A 25,707-nucleotide genomic window follows, 5' to 3' on the forward strand; every position below is an offset into this window, starting at 1 on the left:
AATGAATGTGGTTGATATGATTAGCCTCACTAGTTTATATTGATATATACATTAAATGACTATGTTTAAGAAATTTCCTTTCCATAAGATACTATGATACTCTTGCTTTTCTCTTATACCAAGTAGATTAACAGAATTACACTGAATACAACTTCTGTGAGAAAAGGATCAACCCTGACTTTCAACGATGCTCACAGCTTTAGGTGTGCTGGCTTCAGGAAACCCTCCTCTCTGACTCTTCAGTTCCAACCCGTAATGCATTTTCTCTGCTGGTATCATGACAATTTTCTGAAGTAGACCTCCTGAGACCTTGGATTACAAGGCTTATTTCACTTTGTATGATTTGTCCTAGATGTGAATTCAGGTTTTTACCACCTACTTCTCTGGAGGAGCAGTGAGCTACCAGGACAACTGAATCACTGAATCACACACTGAATCACCTAGTGAAACCCACTAAAAGGGCTCTCCTACAGAGTGCCCATCTATTTAAGCAATCAGGGAATGTTGTCAGGAATAAGCTTTCTTACATTATTTCTGTTTGGGAATAAAGTGATAAAGCATTTTTTCCTTGTGTTATTTCCAATTGGAAATACCATAAGGAAGCATGTTTCTCATAATATTTCCTATTTGTTCAAGTATATTCCCATGCCAAGGGAACAGTTGAATCAAAAGACTTTTTTTAAAAAAACTTTTTTCCCAAATTGTTTCAAAGTTTGGTTCAAAAAGGAAAAATTATGGGTTGGGAAGCCTCCACAAAGCTTTACTCATCTTTTCTAACAACAATCTCCTAGCTGATTTTTTAAAATAGGAACCCTGTGCATTTTCTGGTGTTATCTAGCAGAATTCAGCAAAACGGTGAGTCCAGGCTTTGGCTGAGGAAAATTGCTCTGTCCTCATATATTTGTTGGTAGACTGAATATGATGCTATGCTATTTCACTTCTTCTTTATTCTCCACTCAAATAAAACTTTTTCCCTGTGAAACCAATGTGTTGTACAAAGCTCTTATATCTTTGCACAAAGCAAAACTCTGCAGGCAAGCTTTTATGGTAGGGCAGGGAAGAGAAAGGGAGCATGTCTTCTGCCCCTGACATTACCCCTGGCTGGTTCAGTGCATGCCCCATCTTCATGCACAAGTCCTTCTCTCCCTTCTGGGACTATAGCCATTAGGCATCATTATTTCTTTCTGTTAGTCACTTGGCTCTCAGTCAATGAAGCTTACCCTTGTGATCTTCATACTGCTAAACAAGCTGAAGCCCTATGTCTATCATTTATGTCCATTTAAATCTAAAAAAATAAAAATAAAAATAAAAAAGGATTTACATAAGATGCAAGCAGTTCCTTCACCTTTCTTTGCTCAGCTGGTCTTTTCTGTGGGTATTAAGTTATATGAGCTGAATTCATAATGACTGAGAGTGTGGTTAACTCACAACATGACAACTTCATGAGCCCACCTTCATCTCATTTCTCCTCAATCATTTTCGAACGCACAAAGCAAGAGGTATATGCTGGAGTGAAAGGCTTGTTGTCTCAGCTACACCTGACCATTAAAAAGGAAAACATTTCTGCAGGAAAAGTAGTGCCTATCCTCATGGACAGTCTGAATGCATTCTTCTTGGTACTGGTGTCTTTGTAGGGATGTCACACTGTCTAGCAGAAAAAATGTCATCTGAACACATGACCATGGATGTAGGAAGCTGGCATATCATGCACTCTGTAAGCATTAAAGAGTATTTTTTCAGGAGAAGGTTTCTAACTAAAAATGTCAAAATTGTTGTCCATTCTGAGCCTTTGTGTCTATAGTTAGAGGGATGTGTGCCTCTTTCACTCCAGCTCATCCAGACTAACTTTAAAAACAAAAAAGGCTTCCACTGCCACTCAGGCAAGTTTTTAGCTCTGTTAATCAGTAACTGTGTTCTGTTGGGCAATGAGGGTGGTGGTGTAGAATACTGTTTTATGAAGATCATTAAATGATTTTTATGTCACAAAGGATTTAATTTTATATATTTTTATACTGATTATAATATTTAGTGCTTGTGATTTTTTTTTTAAGTTTTTCTCCCTCACATCTTCTAGTGACGGAGAGAGTGAGGTAATTAAACCGATAGAATAAAGAGTTCTTATCCACATTTTATTTTCAATAGCTATATGGTAATTTACTTTGTCCTCAAGATAGTTTACTTGAACAATATTTTAACATTGACAGTTTTTTCCTGGTCAGAGATTTTGGTTTAAAAAAATAAGAGCTCTACAAAATGGTAAGTGCTTTACAACAGGGGAAACTGAGACACAAAATCATATTATATAATTCTTAAGGAATTCAGCTCAATGACAAAAATCTTAAATTCCTTCTAACCTAATCAAGGTTCAAAATCTAATTTGTTACAGAGATACAAATAGATTCTAGTTTTCCTGTACTCTTCTCTGAGTAATTTTTTAATTAAAGAGAAATGTGAAAATGTTGAATGATAAAATGCCAACAATAATTACGAATGCAGTAACAGTCTACGCAAGTTTTATAATGAGTGAGCACTGCATGCTTTGCCCCTTTTATGTATTTTTTATGGATTAAAAATAATGTGTATACCGATAATCATTTTTTATTTCATTTCAGGATTCAAGTGTGAAAAAAAACCAAAGGAAAAAGCAAAACTAACTTGTCACTTAGTAATTCACGTGGAAAGAGTCCTAGCCTACAAGAGGACATTGTCAGCTGAATGAAAGAGATTAAACTGATAAAAAAAGAATAGAGGTCTGCTTCCTTCATTGTCTTGGAAAATACATTTGTTAGGCAGCTTTCCAACACAGAAAAGAGAATAAGACACTTCTTAGGACAGAAAGATTAGTAGTTGGAATAGCAGTCTTTCATGATAAACAAACCAGGTCTTTTTACCCTTTTAGGATTTGAGAATTGCTTTCCAATTATGCTTGCCTTTTATCAAGATGTGAACATGGCTGCAACTATAACTTAAAGATCTAAACTTTAACACAGGGCTTTTCATTTAGCTGCTTTAATATCTGTCTGTTAGCTCCACTCAGTTTTGGCTTTCTGTGATAGTTCTCACTCAGTGACAAATATGCTTTGTTAGCTCTTTGATATTTCTGTGACAAGTTAGTGGTAACATTCTGTTCCATGCAAAAACGTGATGTAAGTGGCTGCTGCTGAGGACATAATATGAAATTAATTATCTATTTTTTGAGATTTTGTCAATTTAAAGGAGATGATCTCAATTCCTTGATCAAAGTCCGCAAAGATAATCTACTCAATGAACTTCCAAATGTGTAAGGGCTTAGGAGTTTATGAAAAGCAGTTTTTCATACAGGCTTTAAAATAAAAGAAACACTTGGTTAACAATAATTATATATATGGAGCAGAGATCACAATAAAACAAACCATTGTTTCATCACAGGAATTGTTTAATGGAATGGACCATTATCAGTAAAATAACTCTGTGATAATATGACAGTGGGTCAATGTGAATTTGCAGCTGTTCTGAGTTCCCACAGAATTTTCTCCAGTTTAAAAGTCTGAACAAAAGCCAAATCTTTTTATTAACGGTCTTCAAATAAGGTCTCATATATTCAAACAATGCATTTTATATACTAATGCAGTTCAAGATAATTCCTGAATTACAGTCTCTCTCTCTCTATATCTTTATATACACATCATGATATCTATAAGTCTTCACCTCATATATTAGCATAGTCAAGTCTGTTAACCACACAGTTCTGACCTTACTTCCAACAGAAATGGTTCTGTTGCCTCAGATATTATTTCTCCAATCTCCTGTGTGTTTGAACATCTTCATGTGGCCTTTCAAAAGCCTGTTACTTATTTGTGGGGTTGCTAATAATCAGAAATACATATGTGAAATTGTGTAGACACAACTGTATTTCATTTCAAATCTCCTTGAAACTTTGACTGTAAACATCAGTAAATTAACTTGTAAAATATCTTCAGTGGAGTTACATCAGTGAGCCTCATTCTAAAGCAAACAAGGTTTAGTTTGTTAACTGCAGTGTTATGCTAACTGCAGTGTTATGCTAAGTACAGTATTATTATACTTTAAAATCTTCAAAGCAACTAACATCTCATACATTTCTTTGCAGTTACAAGGTAAAGTAATACAGTTCCACTTCTAAACAATTAGAATGGACTAGATTGTTTTTGTTCTAGAGTAACATCCTTCCTCCTCATTCTTCATATCATTATGGAATATAAATTATTATCAAACATATTCCAAAGAATTTCTGTAGTTGATGAGGTTTCTATCCCACATGTCCTGTCCTCTTAGAATAAAGCAGGCCTAAGAATCAAGCTCAGCCCCCAAAAGGAGCTGAATTTCTTGCACATCTGGCACAGCGATGACCTTTGGCTAAATGTTGTATGCAGGTGCAAGAAATAAAGAACTAATTAGTTCTCATCTCCACCAGCTTACTTCCTGATAAAGTTATAGCAGCTTCAGATGCCACGAAACTGGCAAATTCCAATTCCAACAAAAGGCCTGTCACTGTTACTCTGCCAATATCCACAAAGACAATTAGACCTAACACAGATATCAATTTGACCTTAATAAAATTACTGATAAAAATTCTATTAAAAATACCATGGAAAAAAATTATATTGTTCATTATGCTCATTTGTACAAAATTTGTACTATTTGGCCAAAAAAAGCAGTTTCCTGTGAAAAAAATTTGCTCAACTCTAGCACACAATTTGTGCTATCCAGTTCATTTATCCCTGGAAATGACAGATTAGCACACATTCTTCCTACATGTTTCTATAAAATAAAACATTAAAATATGACAGTTGCATCCCGTCCTTCCTCTAAAGTTGTCGTGTTTCTTGTAAAGGCAGGTATATACATTGCACTCATTATGTGTGCTGTGAATGTTTTGTTTTGTTTTGTTTTGTTTTGTGTTTACAAAAATCTTAATATTTAACTTGACAACACTTCACTAAAATGTTGTGCTTACAATAGAAGAGTTGGCATTGCATTTGTACGCTCTTATATTCTAAACATATGAAATTCAGAAAAAGAGTACATTTAGTTAAACTACTCTTATTGATGGTATTGAAAGGGAGTATAATCACTTGCTTGATGTGTGAGAAAATATTAGCAAGGCTGTTGACCTTTTAAAATCTGCCAGTAGGGACAGTTGGAAGCTTTTCAGAAAAAAAAGGGATAGCTAAAAGTCCTCTTACTGCATTTCAGAAAGCTAACCAAATCCAGAGAATTTAACCTTCTTGATGCATGCCACTTGGCCAAAATTACATCCCCATGGTATCCTAAGGGTGCTTTATGTAGCATAAATCAGCAAAAAATTAGGCCTGCTATAGTTCTCTTGGTTTAAAAGTTGAGAATCAAGTTTAAACAAGATGACCAAGCACAAGTGCGTATCTGTGCTCTGCTATATACCTATGTAATTTAATGTAACCAGCATTACTGGAAGAAATAGTTATAAACTCACCATCAATAAATTTAGGCTGGAGAACAGAAGTTTTCTCATTACCAGAGAAGTAAGTTCTAGAAGGAGTAGCAGAGGCAAGAAATCTTGCGGATTTCAGAGTTTGATACAATTGTGGAAGGAATTACAAGACATGGCTGTATGTGACAGCAGTGGATTAGACTTCAGGCTCTAAGAATTGATCTTTGCTGGATTAGCATTGTCAGTTTGAAGCCCTCCTGCCCTGAGCCATGTACTTCTCCCATCTCTCCAGCCATGACAGAATGAGCAATGTGTCTGCTCCAAGCCAACTGCAACTCACAACTCATTGTATTTACTTAAACTACCTTGCATATATATTTTGGTGAATTCTCTGCATTATGAACCAAAGTGTTTGAAGCCCCCAACACATTTGTTCTGCCACCCTGCTCGGAGGTTATAGTTTCCAGCAGACAGCTCGTGAGCACAACGTGAGATCGCTCAAATTCTGTAGTCAAGAGAAGGTGTCAGGTCAAGGAGATTCTACCACAAGTATTTGGAGATGTTCTATACATTTTCTCATATGTGCAAGTAACTTTGGTAGTGCTATAGCATCAAATCTGTAGATTTGATTATGTCACAGTTTAGCATGTAAACTCCAGGACTGCTTTTGTGAGTAACACTACACCTCAGTCCTCAGTGGTTTTAATGCCTGACTGCCTTTGAAATCAGTGTTGATCAAAGCTGACTAAGTTTTTCCTCTTAGGTGTCTCCATAATGCAACGCACAGCTATGACTGCAGCGTGATAAATTGTCAGGGCCCTGAGGGCACCAGCAGGCATTGGTTGTCCTGACCAGCCTGGGACCCCAACTCACAGCCCATGGGCCCGGGAGCCCCATTTTGGCCCAGCCCAGCCCCTACTACTTGTTGCCTGGACAAGGCTCGGTTGGCCTCAGACCTCACTTGTCACCCTGTATTTCTGTAGAGGGTTGCAGAAACCTCGACCCTGCCCTGCGCACCCTGCTCGGGGGCAGTGGGACTGCACCCAGTTGGTGTGGCCACTGTGGTCAGCGTGGCTGCTGCACTGCCTGCCCCAGGGCTGCTCCCGGCTGCTGGCTCGTCCCCTGTGAGAGGCGGCCTGGCCCCACTCTCGCTGCTCTCTGCCAGCTTGCTCAGGCCTTCTCCAAGGTGAAATGAGGCTCCTGGGGCCCTTGGCTGCAGCCCAGGGGAGGCTGGTCAGGGCTGTTAAAGCCTGTTAGTGCCCACAGACAGGCCCATCTACCTTTAAGCTTGGACACAGATGAGGAAAGTTGGTCCTAGTGGCATGGCTGTGCTTTTGTGGTTAGTTTTCTATATTACTGAACAAGATAGATTAGAAATAGAAATAGCTGGGGGGGGCGGCGGGTACGGTCACAGGAGTTGCAGTTCCTCCTCTGTTTACAAGATAGAGCATGCCCTAAACACCTTGCTGAAAGTAAGGGGTTGCAGTGGCATACCCGTGCACAGAGCTTGGTGTCATGGCTGTTGATGAAGACTCTACAGTCAGAATGTGTATTTTAGGACCATGATAATGACTTCATGTTATGTTGCATATTCTGTAAAATGTTTTTTAATATATATATATAAAATATATAAATATGTATAATATATATTAAATATATATGTATTTAAAGGAATTTGAGAGATTTGAGAGACTTGTAAGGGAATTCTTAGTAGAATTTTATATAAGAATATAAGAATTTGTAGTGCTCTAAAACTACAAATGATGTTATATTTTGTGGTGGAATTTCCTTTACTTTATTGCAAAGATAAAAAGGGCTGATGTCCATATCTGATGTAGTCACCTCAGGCTTTCCTTATAGTTGATGGATAAAAATAGATACTTCTAGGGCACAGTTCATCAGACTTCTTTTAGACATCTCTTTAGAATGATACGAATCCCATTCTTAGTGTTTTACACACATAAACTGAAAGGGACAATATTTTAAAGACCGAGGGACAATCATTAGCTCTTCCAATGACAGCACACAGGGCGTTATGAAAGACATCTGGCCCAGGGTATATCTTGCAATTAATCACTTGCTGGTGGGAAGGCAGACAGACCATTTTTGCATGCAATTATTTGCCTACCTGTTAATCCCAAAATGCAGAGCCTTTTTGAATTCCATACTTTTTGGCAAATCTTTTCTTTTAAACCTATTTGGAGAATAAAACGAATGCAGGTGATTCAGAATCTGGACCTCAGCAGTGCAGACTTACAACATCTCTTGCAAGTCAGTGTTTGAGGAAATGGGGACACAAATGTTAAAGGTTAAACTGACTTCAAAAGGCACCATTGGAACACCAAAATTCTGAATAGCGAACAACAGGTACTTCAAGTTACACAGTCAAGAATGAAGGCAATCTGACTTAGAAGCTGCTTTTTGAAATGTTGCCTTCAACTTCTATATGCCTCAATTGTTTTTAAATGTATAAAATAATACTTACCTCACATGGAGTAAATTACATGGTTGCCAACACACAATGAGTAAGTAGCAAAGACAAGGATGGAATCCTGGATTTCTGGACTTTTTTCAGTGTGCTTTAAACACTAGCTATGCTTCCTTTCCTTTTTAAGTTCAAACTCTGGCTTCATCCATTATTGCTTTGGGTTTCATTGTAGTTTTTCCCTGCCATTAAAGATCAGATTGTTTCAAAACTGCCTTTTATTTAAACTGATTTTCAAAGGAACTTAAATTTCCTCATTAAATTTTGTTTCCTTTTGCTTTTCTCTCTCATATTTGTCCCAACATATTTTAGCCACAGCCAGACCTGATGGAAGCAGGCGCAGCTCTCTTGGCATCCATAAAGCTACTTGTTTACTGATGTATTGAGATCGCTTCTAGATAGCAGATGGCTCAGATGCAGCTATTTATAGAGGCAGCGTGCATCTATTTGATCAATCGGATTTTGTAAACCTACTCGTGGCATGATTTGCTAAGGGGACACAGGAACAGATTCTATATTAAATTCTATTGCCATCTCTGTTGCTAACCTGACAGGTGACCCTGAGCAATCCACTTGCATTCTCTTGCTATTCTCTCCATATTTTGTCTCTCTGTTTACTAAGCCCAAAATTTTACAGAAATGTATGCCCAGGCTTAGTTTATTCATTAGTCATTCCACTGAATTTAAACGTGTAAGATCCGAGCAGGCATCTTTGTTGGACATGGATCAGTTCTTCCTAAGTGTTTACATGGGGTGTAGGAGTCTAATCTTGGCAGGGGAATTTACGTATTGCCATCATACTGATGATAGAGAGACCTAAACTGGTATAAGCTGGCCAGAATTTTTACTTATTTTCTATTCTTATATGCTGAGATAGACCATTTGTCGTGTGGTAAGGCATTTGATCACAAAGAGCTTCCAAAGAGCTGTATTTTATCCTTATTTGCACAGCTGAAAATGTCTGCATAAGGTGCAATATCTTTGCTTGTTTGTTTTTTAAATTTCATCATTCCCCAATGAACCGTTCCATCTCCCATTTTTTTCCTTTGCAAAACAAAATTTTGCAATTCCTTTGCAAAAAAAAATTTTTCCCCTGCCTGTATGGCAATATTTAGATCACCTCCTTTGCAGAATTATACTGATATTATCAATGAGGAAGTTAAGCAAGGATGTTTTGTCACAATCAAAAGGATATATGTTTACTGTATACTGTGCCAGATATAATCCGCTGCCAGTGTAAATTCTCTGCCAGTGTAAATTCAGACTGCTGTCAAGGGAGGTTTTTCAAGGTCTTTTTCTAGGAATAGGCAAGTACACAGTTACTTATGCCAGCACTTGCTTCCAGTACAAAAATAGCTAAAGTGCTGTTGTCTTTGTTGCTGGACTGTGAAGCCTTTCTAGTTGCCATCTTCATGGGGAAGAGGACCTGTGAGATGACAACTATTCATGTAGAGCAGTCTCTCCCAACAGTGTAAGTCGCTTCCCATACCTCTCCCATTCCTTTGGCAGCAATATGGGCAGCACAGTAAGCGCTCCAGCACTCTCCCTGGCTTTTCATCCTAGCTCTGTCCCTACTGCACCATGTTCAAACTGCATGGTCCCAGGCCAGTCCAAGACCTGGCCTGTTAACGACCAGCTTCAAAATTAATTTTACATACTTTACCAAGAAATTCTGAGGTTTGTGTTTTAAACTAATGGAGATTTTTGCAGTTTTATTTTGCTGCATAGGTTACATACTGAAAAGTTATTCAGTCTTTAACATACAAAAGGCAAAACTAATAGCAAAGGAGAGGCTGTATGAAAGTTATTGGGGGGGAAGGCAATAAATGGAAAATTAGAAACTATTTAAAAATTATTACTTTAAAGAGAATAGTTGAATTACATGAAATTACCCTTTTTGGATGTATACTGGCATTATTATAAATCCCAATATGTAAGAAAAAGACTGACCAGTTCAGATGCTTAATTCCTGACTTGTGTGGTTTATTATCTTCTTTCTGTTATTAATATTTTAGAGGTTTACCTCACTTACCCCTCCACATACTTATGCAGTGCTGCCTGATGCTAATAAAAGTCGCATGTGCAGATTAGAACTCAGTTATCTAAAGAGTTCAATTTGAGCATGAAATACAGGCAGAGCAAATATGGGATACATTAGGGATTTTGAGACTTTGTTAAAAGTAAGGAAATGGTATTGGGATTTTGTTAATGATAGGCAAGGAAATCTTCCAGCTATCACAAAGTGATGTCAGAATGATATTGCTGTGAACTGGGAACACAGTAGGATTTTCTTACACGTTGACAGAGGAGGGCAGGGGGAAGGGCTGCTCCCTGTGGTATACATTCATTTACTGACTACAGTCACAGTTATTTGCTTCAGCCAGCATGATCTAAAATGCATGTATAAAAGCATATAGGTATTGGAATTTTCAACCCAAATCAGAATCCTAATTAACTGTAAATCGTAAAGCCAGTAGCCTGAGGTATATTAAAATGAGAACTTTGTACATGAAAGGCTGCACATGCCCCAAAATCTAACTATTTCCTACTTATAAACCACCAAATTCTCTGCATCAGCTTCCATGACTGTAATTTGGCTCCCGAGGGATATACAAGTATAGTTAACTGAAAACAAATATGAGTTTGCAGCTCATAGAATAAGCCATTTGATGGGCATATTAAAAACCACTGACACGAGAAAAGACAACATAAAATATTTGTACTTAAGATAGGAATAGGACATTAAAGCGAAAAGTGAACTTAGTTCATTGTACTTCTACAAATGTCTCTTTAATCTTTAAATGTGTGTGATTATAAAGACATAATTTCCAGGAGAAGACTGCATCAGTAAAACATCACTGAAACACCTGGCACAACTGAATTTCATGCAGCACAAACTCAATCGTGGAGAGCAGAAGTTGCAAAACACACTGCAGTTGAACAGGGCTGACACAGAGGACACTTCTCTCTCAGATAAAGGGTTTTAATTATAAAGATCCAGTCTTACTTAGGGCAATAAAACTTCTGTTGCCCTACGTAGGACTGGATCTTTATAAAAGCACCAAATATTCGTTTACAGCTTGATCCCGCAGAAGGTCCTTTTGCGTTTGGGCAGCAAATGACAAAACAGTAGCTTCAAAACATTTGAACACTGGGAACTTCTCTTTCATCTCACCGTTACTGTTCCACGGTGGAAAGTCACAACTAATCTTGACTTTATGGTGGAAAGTTATCTTATAAACTTGATTTTAATAGCGGCTATATACTCCGTATCACATGCTGAATATTACGTATGTAACTCTGTGTCTTTTGAAGCCAGGAGTTGCATAGGGGCTACTGTGTTTCCTCAGCTACTGTATCACAGTGTTCTGTAAGCATAAAACTGGCTATAAATGTCTGTATGTGTCTCTCCTAAGGGTGTAACTGTTTCAGTTAAATACTCAGGTGCAGCAAACTCAATCTCTAAATTGCAAATTATATTGAAAGCCAAGTATCTCATAAAAGAATTTTGACTATAGGCTAGGACACCTATGCGACGTCAATCCTTTTTTGGCTTGGTATAACATGAAGGGATCTGCAACTTCTTCCTCTATTTTCATTTGGGAAGAGATTGTTTAACAATGGAGAGAGTCTATCATTGAAATTGCAAAACACACACAACCGCAATAAAAGAAAGCTCCCACTCTGTGAATTAAATAGGTGACAGGAAGAATCTCAGCAACAGTTTAATGCTAAAATGTCAATCTCTGTTAATTCTCCCCACTATCTACCTAAAAAAGGTGTGTGAAAGAAATAACGATTGAAAGAAGATAGTAGGGGACAATGAAAAGAAAGACTAAAGCATGTTAAGGTGGCCATGAATATTTTATAGTGCTGTATCTTGGGAGTGTCCTGAGCTCAGATACAGTATAGAGATTGCCAAAGGCAAAACGAATGATGAAGATGATGATGATGGTGATGATGATGATGTACTGCCACACTGGATGTTCAAGTGGCAGACTATTGTAGGGCCCACTGTTGAAGTGACAAAGACTTCACCCAATTTATAACAACTGTTCAGTTGTTGTGGCTTTTTAAAGCTGTTTCCCACTCTCAGAAAAGCCCACCATCATCAGGGGAAGGGGAACAAATACCACCTACGTATTCACTAACTGAAAGTGTTTATCTAAATCTGTCAGCTACATAAAAAATCAAGTTGCTAAATGCTGCACTAAAGAATTTTCTGTGGATTTGTGACATTTCTTGGAAGGCTTTAGATCCATAAAGTAATGAATAAATTATAAGAAGACATAATTATGGTATTTGCATCTCTGACAGATATAATTTTGCTCTATACACACCAAAAGGAAAGCTGCTGTTTTCTCAGACCAGCACTCCAAGACTTAAAAAAAAAGAAAGAAAAAAAAAAAAGAAACAAGTCTATTGGTGAAAAATGACATATTTAGTAAATATTATGCAGAGTAATTGATCATGTGGGACCCCAACAGAAACACGTTTTGGATACTGTAACTACCATATATTCACCATATATGAATGCTGTATATTCAGAGCAGATGATAATCTCAGTAATGTTTGTTACAAACCTCCTTACAGACACTCAAATGTAATTTTAATTGTATTCTTCAGGAAAAAAAAAAGAAGGTATAGCACTCAAATTGGATTCCAGAGATGAGGTTAGTTACTGAAGGTATGATTTACGCCAATTGAATTTAGCTATCTAAAATGCATGTGTCGAATTTAGTCTCTCTTTGCAGTCAGCAGAGGGAAGTAGGTACCTCCAGAGGGAGATCAATCCCACTCTCTTTGACAACTGTTTTAGGACAAGATGAAACTCCACCGACTATAGAGGAAAACTGGATGATTAGATTAGAAACCTAACTTCTAGACAGAAAAAGACAGGGATGGCATTTTGGATCTTGAATGATACTGCCTGTTTGCCCATGAAATCAGATCCCCTGGTCCCGCTGGCACCTCTAACAAGGAGCGCAGTCCCGCATTTCCTACCTGGGTAGTGGAGCTGGCTGCCTCCGCGAGCCTTCGCAGAGCCAGGGATGCAGTCTGGCCAAGGCAGCTATGGCCCTTCATGCTCCGGGAAGCAGAAACAGGCTCCCTCTCGGTGGGCTAGACAGTTTAGCTGAGTAACTTAGCATTTCTCGACCCACAACCACAGTCATCACTTACACTAAGATGGAGAAATATAAGTTGAAATATCCAAACATTTCAAGGGACCCAAGGTCCCCCCAAATCTACTGGAAATCACTAGGAGGTGGGTCCACTTTGAATACTTCAGTCTGAGGCCTCAAGTCATCACTGTATCTTTGTTCAGTAAATCACTATAGCATGTATGTAAATCTTTGGGCTTAAATCCCATTAACATCAAAGGGATGTAAGCATGCACTTAAATGTTTTGCTGAACTGGTACCCTTGGCCCCACTCCAGCAAAACATGTAAGCATATGCTTAACTTCAAGAATGTTTAACCCTGTTAACTTCTATAGAGTCGATTTTCTACAGTTTCCTGAAGTAAAACAGAATTAAATGCTTTGCCAAATCACTGTCTTAATGAAGATGCAATGCCTCTATCTTATCATCATTACAAGCCTTAGTTAAATCAGTCATACTAAGGCACAAAGACTGGAGCTACATATACTTATGAAGAGAAAAAATCCATTAGAGATGCCTAGCCAAATGATAGATACAGAAAATCAAACACCAAAAAATGGATTCCAAAATAATATGCACAAAATTAAAGCCATGGTTCATCCAGGACTGAAGCACTTGATTCGCTCTAAACACATTTGTGTTTATGCTTACATTTAGGCATGTGCTTAAGTACCGTGATGAATTGGCCCACCAGTATACACCTTCCCTCTTATGTGTTAGACAAAGTAAACCCTTTGGCTTCTTTAAATCACATTGCTTTGCCTAAGATATCAGAAGAGGTGCTCTACTCTGCTGCTTATATGTGCACAATAAATCCAGACATAAAAACTAATAGAAACATTTAAACCTGTGAGGTTGTAGAAGTGCCCCTTGGAAAAAGTCAAATGTTAAAAAATGAATCTCACATAACTGTGATATTACTATAACAGGCGAAGATGTTGTTGATGTTCATATGAGCAAACCTTACTCACAAGAGTATGAAAGCTTTGGGAAAATGAGTTATAAAAGATCTTTTTAATGATGCCTCTTTCTAGATTTTTCATGTTTACACAGTTATGCAAATGAGCTTCTATACATTTATGTGCACTATGCCATACAAGCGACTTACTAATTGGTAATAGATTTTGTATGTATATCATACATTGTGTATGTACTATCAAAGTAGTCTGTTTCACTTAAAAAATAGGCAAACATAACATACATAGATATGAATTGATATCTTTGCGAATCAGTCACAGGGCTATGTTTGGTTTATGGAGGATGTCACTCTGTATGCTAAATATATCATAGGTTTACGTTATCGTAATGGTGCATTATTCCTTAGCTACTAATCTAAGATACAGAATACATATATATTTACTATTCCTCAGAAAGTCTGTGACTTCTTTACATTTTCTATACACTCTGCAGTTTTAGAGACCTTTTAATATTGGCCACTAATTCTATAGCATCAGAATGCTTGAGTATAAGTAAAAAAAGATTAAGCAACTGTAGAAGATTAGTCAAATCTATATTTGAAATGCCAATAAGGATGTTTTCCCCTCAAACTGGGATTCTAAACCAATGCCATTTTTCAACTTTTAGAGTGCAGTGCACTCACCACATCACATTAAAAATGTTTGAAGAGCTGAATATTGTACATGGGCTATGTAGTGGCATTTCTTCAATGATCTTAACAGCAAACCATTAGAATAAAGAAAAGACATAACAAAATTAACAAATTATTTCTTGGTCATAATAGTAGTCCCTTATAAATAAATTTGTCATTTATCTGAAAAATTAGCTAATAGAAACTTACAGAACATAGTGTTAAGTTATTGATTACACTTGTAAAATATGCTTAGAAACTGATATTTATCTTTATTGCATTACTATAATTTGTATCTCAGGAGAAAAACTTCAATTGCTTTGATTATATATTTTTTTCCATCTTTATGGCATAGCATAAGAAACAACATTTGTAAAAATTTAATTTTGTTTATTAACAGGAAACTGCTTGCAAAAACTAGGAAAAAATATGAAAATGAATTTATACAAAGTCTGAAAGAACAAAGCACAGACATTATAACATCATCATTTACAAGCTATGAACTGAAATGTATTTTTAAAGACAAAGTTAATGCCTCCCTTTGAAATCCTCATGTTAAAATCAAAAACACAACTTTAATAGAAGACAGACATAGGTACTATATGAAGAATTACAGCTTAGAAAATTAATAAAAATAGTATCTAAAACAGTATTAGTAAGATATGAAGCTCATTCATTAATGGTCTCTGTGATAATATATCACTGAAAATGTTGCATGAAGGACAGTCTTTGATAGGATTATGTACAGTATAATAGCAAGATATTGAAATTAAAATTCACTGAGAAGATACATCTTGTGAACTGAAGGGTAAGAAGATAATAATGGTAACATTAATAATAATAAATAACAAGTATAAAATGATTCACATAAATAGAATTTCCATCAGCAACCATTACTGTAATTATGGGAATGATAAAGTAATAATCTACAGTAAATAGCTAATCTTTATTGATTCACTATTTAATTTCTTTTTTTTAAAGGGCTTTAGAATTGCTGTCAATAACAATAACGTGTATGTGGGGAAAAGTTATGTAGAGAATAAATGACAAAAACAGTATTTTGTAATCTGTTTTTAAAGAACCTTTTGAAGATATTTATATTGTTTGGTGCAAGAAAAGAAAAAATAATTCTCAAAAGAATTTCCCCATCTATTTAATGAAAGCTAGTAGATTTTTTAACATAAGCTTATGGGGGTTCCAGAGGCATATTGGGAAAATTTAGAAAGTTCAGTGCCAGGTTTTTAATCACACACCTCTCGAAGGTAAGAATAGCTCGCTATCAATAGTAGCTATGAAGAGAAAACAGACCATAAGCTGTCTGACCCTATGGCAACCCTAGAGGCAATTTCACAGCCAATAGCAAAGTTAGCACCAGAGGCAACCAAAAGGCCAAGCAAGAGGCCAAATAAGAGAAATAGTAAGGAACTAACTACAGTGCTTACAAAATATATTAGGATTTAGCATATGGGTACCAAACAAACCTTCTGCTTGGCGGCAAGAACTAGCTTAAATACTAAATCAGGCAAAAGAAAGGCAGGATGTTATATCAGCAATTGGGCTGGTGATCCTACAGCACTGTTGACATTAGGGTCCAATTTCAATTACTTTTGGATCCATAGAAGAATGTGGAATAGCTTATGGTATGCCTGAAAAAAAGCCAAGCAACACAGTATGGAGAAAAAGACTAAAGTTTAATTCATCAAGATTTTCTTTGTAATTATTTAATTTATTCATCATCCTAGCAGTATTTTTTGATAATTAATAATGTAGATGGTCTTTGATCACTGATATACGAGTATTTTTATAGTGTGCTTTTCTTCCAAATTAAGAAGGATATTGGAGAATATTAAATTCCATTGTATACTGCTATTTTACTGTTGCATTACGTGTTGCTTTCTAATGGAGTTCTGTAGGATTTTTTTTCAGGTGAGTAACTCCATTGTGTAAGAGGGGCCTTCTCCTCTAAGCAAAATTACTCACTGCCTTGAACTAGGTATATCATAAGAGTGGGCAAGATTATTTCTACTGTGTAATGAAGAATGTACTTCTGATTTTGCAAACACTTCTCACGAGCTCTTAGAAAGGAAGTAGTTGTTGGGAAAAAAAAATGCCAGGTTCACTATGGGGAAATGACACAAATCCAGCATGAGTCTATCTCCTTCTAACAGTTTAAATTCATGTCCTTCTCATAGTGGCACCCAGCCATACTGGCATGAAGAACAGAGCGCACGATGACTGCTGCACTCCAGATGTTTGATGTCCAAATGAGCTACACTGTGCATCCAAGGTGGTGGACTCAAAAATGGGAGGCCTGGCTAAAACAGAACTAAAAATCTGGCCCTCGTAAGTTTGCATTATTGTCAGTTAGATAGGAAACATATAAAGGAAGGTTCCTGCTTAAGTGAGAGAAACTGGCAATAATTTGAAATGTTTGATATACTCAGAAGTGCAGCAAAAGGACACCTCACCTTGAGGGCAAATGTCAATGGTATGGTATACATGTGGTAAAAAGCAAAATGTTTTTACAGGCATGAAAAAACAGAAATATGTAGCAATATTGTTTTTCTTTTGGGGGGTTGATATTTCCCAACATATCCATTCCCAAGAGGGGCCAGCTGACATGTGATGCAGAGTCTGAAAGGATAGAGAGAGGGTTCTATGTGAAGAGGGACCTGGATTATATAATTAAGAAGGAAGGTGGATAAATCGGAGAAATGTTGTACATATATATGTATGTATGTATGTATGTATGTATGTATGTATGTATGTATGTATGTATGTATAGGGTTGCCATGCAGAGGAAAAATCAGCAAGTCCATTTACCTATCACGTAACAGTAGTAAAAGGGGAACTACGTGGAATTAAGAAGCCATACATTTAAAAATAACAAAGGAAATGCCTATTTTCCAAAACTAACTCATGGCTTTTAGTGTCATGAGATATTTTTAGAGCTGAGCAGGATTCAAAACATTCAGGTGAACAACAGAACACTCCACGGTAACATTATAATGGACAAAACTTTGCACAGCAGAGAAAACTTTGTGTATTAGTGTAAGTACCCAACCTCTGCTGAGAGAGAAACTTCCCTTCAGGGAGTCATGTCGTAATTGCCTCTTAGGGGCTTCCTGAACCTCACTCTCTCTGAAGCATATGGCATGAGCCATTCTTGGAAAAAGGATAGTAAACAGCCTTGGCCATGTTCCTTAGCTATTAATAGTTGCTTTGATTTCCCACAGACTTAAGAGAGGATAGCTTTTGACTTCAGCCCCTATTAGCCAGGTTCCTCTTAATGTCATTATCATTTTTTAATCTGCTTCAGTGGTCATTTTCCTCAAGTAAAGAGTTTGGGACTATGACCTTTGTAAATATCTCTGATATGTGGCAGTGGATTGTTCTGATAATTACTCATTATTCATCGCTATAAGAATAATTACTGCAGTCAGATACCCTGCAAATCATAAATGCCTATATCATGGCTATCCTTAGGCAGACTTCTGGAACACTGTTTACAAATGGAGAATTTTGACAAGTTTATTTTCCTCTGTCCTGAATTCATTTATTTTAAATAGTACAAGTGTGGTCATTCTCTACCTGAGCTGATCTTACCTTCTTTTCAGGCAGGGCACTCATTCCTGAAGTGGGTGGGAGTCTAAGGACCTAAGTCTAAGTCAGTTGCATCCAAGAGCTAATGGATGGAAAAAAAAATTAAACATGAATAAGTATGCAAGATTATACACACTGTAAATGGGGCATGCAATTTTAAAATAAAGCCCTAAAATTCTGCTGTTCAGGCTATTGTTAATTAGATCATTTAAATCTATTAAAAATAACTACTGAATTCAATCTGTTCCCTTCTCTATGCTTTATTTCTGTTGATGATTTCTTGTAAAAGTAAAATGATCTCACAGTTATTTGATTGCTCTACCCTTTAGTCTAGATGCATTGTATAAAATATAATGCAGTACAGATGTCAACCCAAGAACTAAATAGCTTATATTTCTAAAGAACCATGAAAAAATATTAACACTATAGAAACAATGGTTCAGTAATTACTTTTTGCTGTGGAGTGAGGTTAGGCATTTATCCTTATAGATCCCTAATACACTTAAAGTCAGCACTGCCCCTGTGGTCCTTTTACCTTTGTTGATAAATGTATTGTACAGGATACCTTGTATGACCACTACAGTATTTGAGGTCATGGTAGGCTGTTAGCACAAATGGTGTGAACAATAGTTTATATGCCACTTAACTCCTTGGGAGAAACAGTTAACCTTGCCAGAGAGGACAGATCAGTCATGTATAGTTATTAAAGTCTAGAAGGTTTTGTTATGCTCTGAAATACTTTTATAGAACTACAATACTCTTCTGGTACTAGCTTTACCAATCACAAAAGCCACAAAGCCAACAAATATGTTCTTCTATCTTTGTGAAAGGGATATTCAAAGTTTTTTTAAAAAAATATTTTCACAGAATTTCCTCATGTAAAACACAAACAAATTTTAATATATTTCATCACTATATTAGACTTCCTGAACAACACCAACCATTTAACAATAAAGTGACCCCGGCTTGAAAATAGATGAAGCTTACCAAAGGACACTATGATTTCGATGGCCTTAAAATGGATGGCCAAGACAAAATAAAAATGGATCTCCTTGATTAGGATTTTCAAATACCTGCTGAAACCTTGTAAATGACATATATGGCCCCTGTAATTTATAAATTTAACCAACAATTAACCATAGAAAACACCTTCAAAGCAAACTTCCTTTTCCAGAATTTCTCAGGAACAGAAAGAACAGAGTAAACAAAGAATAAAAGCTAGTAGTAAATTTCTGTGGACTTATCGGGTATTCTATATGCAGACTGGCTCTGCCAGCAGCACCACTGCGGACACAGACACGCTCAGTTTCATGATGTAATAAGCTAGTCCACCTTACTGTGTATTCTGATCAGCTGACTGTCAGATCCAACCACCCTTTGGGACTTTCAGCAGAAAGACAAAGCTCAAGGTAGCTCAAGTTTAGGTAGCCTCACGTATGTGCTCCAACACTCATCACAACATCATTAACCACTGTTGAAATCTTTCCATTTTTCAGGATCATCTTGGAATGCCAGTGCAGTTTACCTAGTCTGGCCTGTGTTTTCTGTTCAGTGGGCTCAGCTTAATCACTTCCTCTCATGAAATTCTGGTTCAGCATTCCTGTATGCAACAGAAAAGCTGCTACTCAGGTAAGAGCAATTCCAGCTGAGGTATGAATTTATCAGAAAGGTTCTGGAGAACAGATCACCTTCCTTCACCAATATTCCACATGTCACATGCACTGTTGCACTGCTTCTATCCTTTCTTCCCATAAATATCCTCAAATGGATCTACCTCTGGCTCTGCCAGGATTGTTTATACCTAAATATACACCTGAGGTAGCAAAGACTAACACAGCCTTGAGGAAGCCCCTTCCATTGCACACTGAAATCCTGTGAAAGTACAGGATCCCATAGCACCGCAGCAGGCTACCAGTGCCATCAGAAATCTCTAAATATGTTTCTGGGTAGGTGTGAACAAGCACATTACAGAATGAGCATTTGGGAGAAAAAACACTTCTAGATGTAGATTCAAATACATGACTTCATACATGGGTTTAGTCGTCCACATAAACTCTTTCTTTTTAAGAACTATTACCTCATTAAGCAAGAATATTTACTATGTCTTCAAGAGAAAGATAAGGAGAAGGGTGAGAACAGGAAGAAATCAGTTTGCTACCACTGCCTTTTTAAATCTCTTAACTAGCAAAATTAAACCATGTCTCTTTATTTATTTATTGCACTTGTAAAAAGATTAATGGGGATGTGATTCCTTCAGGCTTTTACATATAACCCCGTCACACAAAGAACAAAATTATACAGTGCAGCAAATGAACTAAATTAGCTACATTTATTTAAATAACTGCTATGGAGGAAACAATAAATCAACAAGAATCGTCACAAAAATGTGTTTACAAAGTGTCTTGTAATTTGTTTTAGCAAGGACACAGACTTCTCGCTCTTAGCTAAGCTTGCTTCTAACAGTCTATTATCATATCAACTGTTAATGAGTGTTTGCTATAGGAATGCATTTCTAGCAACAAAGACTATGTATAGCTTCTGCCTTACTGTCCTTTAAGACATGGCTGGCAACCCTACATGAAATAGATTTTCCTAACAAACATTTTGTCAAAGGCTTCTAATAACTTGGGAGACAATCAAAATTAACTGACAGTGCTTTGTTAAATCAGAAAAAGAGGTTATTTGAATGGTCATAATCATGCAATTATCTCATCTTCACTGTATTTCAAAAGGCTCTATCTATATCTAGTCCTATATCAGGAGTGAGTAGGGGGAGCTCTAATGCTGAACCTGTGATGTATTCATAAATCAGTACTTTCAGAGCCTGTCATGGGCTCCATAATGAGGGTCATTATTCAGGCAGAGTGTCAAAACTACTATCAAAGGACCTTCTCAGAATCACAATCATTCTGTTTCTTGTTAAATAAGCAATGTAGTACACAAAAATGGCAAACAAGAAGCAGGTCAATTTGATACAGTATGAGGGCACAGAGACCTCTAGAGTAATTTACCCTCTGGGAATTCTGATGGCTTGTGAGATAAATTATATACACCCTCAGAAAAGATTAATGGCAATAAAATCCCAGGAATATTTTCAGAAAAAAAAATGTCCATATGTACATATGGCAACTTCAGTAACAAAGAAGACATTTTCTAAAGCGGAACACTTAAAGAAAATTATTATTAGAACTGGAAGTAGCTCTCTGGAAAGCTACTAAATCTTATTACAAAGTTGGCAGCATTCAGTGGCAATATCTTATTTCGATTTGCTGAAAGAGTTTATTAAAAAAAAAAACCTACAGCTTTTCTGCATTAAAAAGAAAGGGGATAAAGGAAAAAAAAAGGAAAGACAAACTGTCAAAAATGGATTTACTGAGACAGACTATTACTGACTTCACTTTATTGCAAGCAGTAACAGATACAAGAGGAATTATTGACAGACTGTCATCTGGACAATTGACCACAATGGCAATAAATGCAAATTATTTGTAAGTGATTGAAGGCCATATTCAAATCATATAACATGGGTGCCTAATTTAGGCACTGGTGTTACTTCTATCTTTTCACTTTAGGGAACAAGAATGTAATAGCCCTACATGCAAAGTAGTATGAATTGCTCATTCTTCCTGGAACTTAAACATTACATTAGTAATGGGTAAATTAGGCAGCAGTGAAGGCAGTCTGAATTCTGGCTCAAGATGACTTCTAGATACTAGAGCACCCAATCATTTGGGGATTAATAATTAACCTCTTCTGACACTGATGAAGTTCAATGTCTCATAAGATTAGGCTTAAGCAAATGTTCTTTATTTTTCCTTGGTAATTACGTATCTATGTGTTGAGTGTATCTATAATATTAACCTATCATTTATATATATATATATAAATATATAAACATAGATATATAGTTATATATAAAATTTCATATGTAAGTTCATATACAGTATAACCCTGGATTTGCAGAATACTGTAGGGCTCCTTACTGACTGGTCCTAGGCTTCTCTTAAGGCCTTGTCTAGCAAATACGAAGACAGAGGCACTTAAGCAGGATTTAGGATGGAGGACTATGACCTTACCTTGTCACAGTCTTTAGAGAGACATCCAGCCTTAGATTTGTAAGTCCAGATTTAGATATCATTTGAATCCTAACAGTCACACCATTTCACCTGTGCTTATGCAGATCTCTGTTGACTTCAACGGGGCTTTTCTGCAAGTGGGAGCTTCCTGGAGAATCTCCACAATTGCACCTAACACAAATTACAGAATATGAGGCTTTCAGGTGAGCATCAATGTACCCAGAGCTTTGAAGCTCAGCCAGCTTGTATAGTTGTCCATATTAGAATTTTTAATTCTTTTTTCCATTTCCTTTTTACAACTTACCCATACATATATTTGTATCCACATACATGTTTATATGACGTCACTGTATGATACAGAATGATAGCTATTTTTGTATCCCCCAAAAAGCTATAAACAAGCTGGGAGTCAGAAGACAGAAGCCTGTTCCTTTTCACACGTTACCCTTATTAAACAGCAAGGTGAGAAGTAGATTAAAAAAGAGTCCCACTAAGTGCCTCTTAAATCCCTCAGCTTCGCTTTACCAAACTGAATTTGTCTGACAATAAATCCTACCTTGTCTAGACTTATTGTTTAAGTAAATTTGTATCTGTGGAATAATCAAAAGCAAACCAATTATATTCAGGCATCTTTTTTATCCATCTGTTTGGATATAACTGTCTATTAAATGGTGTTTGCATATGAGGCAATGCTCTATTGTATGCATAGGTACTCAATTATTTAGATTATACATTTGAATAAACTGTGCAGTTAAAGGAGTACCCTTGTAATGTAGGACAATTACATTTTTCTAGCACAGTTTACAGGTTATTAAACTAATATCAATTTGGCCAACACAGCTGGATATAGGATCCTAACCTTCACCTGTGAAAGTTCTTTTCTTTAGGGGTACATTTTACCCCTACAATTATCAGTCATTGTTAGTCACTTCAAATTATATCAAATTATGTAAAAGGGTTTATAGAAAAGGGTTGTGTGAATAAAGACTCCCCAAAAAATTAATTTCACACTAAAGACTGTGCATTAAAATGTAGGTTAGCTTAATGCAACTGTAAAAGTCCTGTCCATGCACATGATGGGTCAGTTTTAAAGGTGCTCTGTCCATAAGAATATCACACTGTCTGTCTAGCATAAGAAAATGGTACTGTATTGTGTCATACTCTGTAAGAGTAGTTCACCGAATATCTCATCCTCCTACCAATCAGGGAAAGACTATCACTTTTTTCCAAAGAATATAGTTGTCTTTCTGTTGAGGAAGAGAAGAAGTCAAATAATATTAAACACACAGAAATCAGTCAGTGTCTGTCAGTCCTTGAAATAACAGTTTTCAGTGACTAATTATGAATATCTCTCTTATGAGAGAGAGAGAGGTAATTAAATAACCTCATAACGACAGCATTCTGGGTGTCTTTTCCTACTGTCTTGTACCTTGTACAAGGTATATTTTGCACTTTGACATTGACATTAAAATACAATCTCTTCTTTAGCATCTGTTATATATATTTATGTTAAAAGAGGCAGAACAGATATTTAAGAGGATCATCTATTAGTGAAACCATGCTGAAAATCTGAAGCTGCATGTTGCTTGTCCAATTTGTACTTTTGTTAATTCACTCTGAACACTCTTTCTCTCCTTCTTTTTGCTCATCATTATTGTGAAATAACTACATGGAAGCAAAACAATTGACAAAAGCTGAGTTTGTCTTACAAGTACTAATCTCCACAGACGACTCTGTACTCAGTGTAGACAGACAGGCTCCTCTGAGAGCAGGTCAGAGCATCTAAAATTAGTCTTCTACTCTAAATCACTCTCAGGAGATTCTTATCTATCTCCATGACCATCTGGGGACTTAGCAGGTAGTACTGGACAATGCCATTTGGACTTTTGACCATGTTGACATCCAAAGAAGTATCATGATACCACTGAATATCCTGATAATATATGAATATACTATTCAATTAAAGGAAGGAGCATGATATCCATGCAGTCAGAAACAATAGGTCTGCACAGAACGAACAAGTCATTTAACTGCAGAATGCCATAGATTTGCATGTGACTCCACGGCAGTATAATTCATCATTTTTCAAGATGCCATAGGATTTATCATCTTCGCCATCAAACTGATTGCTCTGCCTATAACTAATGTCCATTTTATTTTATCTGCCTGACTGCAGCTATTCTCAGCAGTTTTCTTCTAGCAGAACAGCTTAGTGAATGCTGAGAGTGGGCACTGCAGCTGGATTTCATAGGGATGGGAAGCTGGACAATTAGCAAACAGTTTGCTCTTGGATTTGGATGCATGCTGGAAGTCAAGACTGCTTTGGAAAGTAAGCTGCTTTGGGAGTTGCACAACCACCCCAGACCAAGATACGCATCTTCTAATAGCATGAACATCTGATACCTCTGAAGTTACCTGAGTGCAGCTAACAAACAAAGCATTGTGAGAAAACAGATCCACAGCTACCTCAGGAAAACCTGCTAGTATATTTATGTAACTAAAACAGCACTGGGAAAAGAGCAGTGAATTAGGAAGTACTCTCTGACCAGTTCTCCCTTTCCTCCAGATGAAAGTTCCTCAGGTCACTCTGGGCCTGGGAATGGACCTGCATGAAACTCTGCTTTTCATCCTCACTGGTTCCACAGAAGACTGGACATGCAATCAGCCTGTGCTTTATTGAGTTATAACTGGTTGTCAGCACTGTACAGTTCAGGAAAGGCAAGGTGTCACTTGACCTGTGCCAGGAATACCAAGGGAGAAAAGAGATAATGCATGTTCAAGACTGAAGTCTGGCTATATTCACAGAAATATCCAGAGGCAGATTTTTGCTAGCTCACTTTGGCCCTCTGCCATTCAGTGTGAAAGCAGAGACACTTCTGATCCAGAGTCTGTTCCTGAAGCCCATTTCATCCATTTATCCATGCAGTCATGCTAGGGGCCAAGGAATCACAGTGATGTCTAGCCAACCACAAAGTGGAATTCAGCAGAATCAGTAGGGACTTCAGTAGTGAGGGGGTAATAGTATTTTTATAACACTAATGTATGCTCACCAAGAACTTCAAAGTTATTATGGTTGCCTTAGAGTCACAAGTGCAGAGCCCATGCTCTGTGACACCTGAAGTGAAGCTGCAAGTGCTGAGCTAAGGGACTGAAGCTTCCAAAATACCCTCTTCTCCACTGCTGCCAGAAAGCAGCATGTGAGGAAACAAGGCTCCAAATGCTGTTGTGCAGAGCTACTGCCACAGTGGTTTGACTTCCTGAAATTGCTTTGCAAATATAGGAAAGCTGTTATAAGGAAGTCATGTCACAATTATCATGGCTCATTGTAATTTCATTAGTGAGCAAGTAGCCTACCAGCTTTCAGA

This window comes from Dromaius novaehollandiae, chromosome 1, assembly GCF_036370855.1.
Source record: "Dromaius novaehollandiae isolate bDroNov1 chromosome 1, bDroNov1.hap1, whole genome shotgun sequence".
NCBI classification, from domain to species: Eukaryota; Metazoa; Chordata; class Aves; order Casuariiformes; family Dromaiidae; genus Dromaius; species Dromaius novaehollandiae.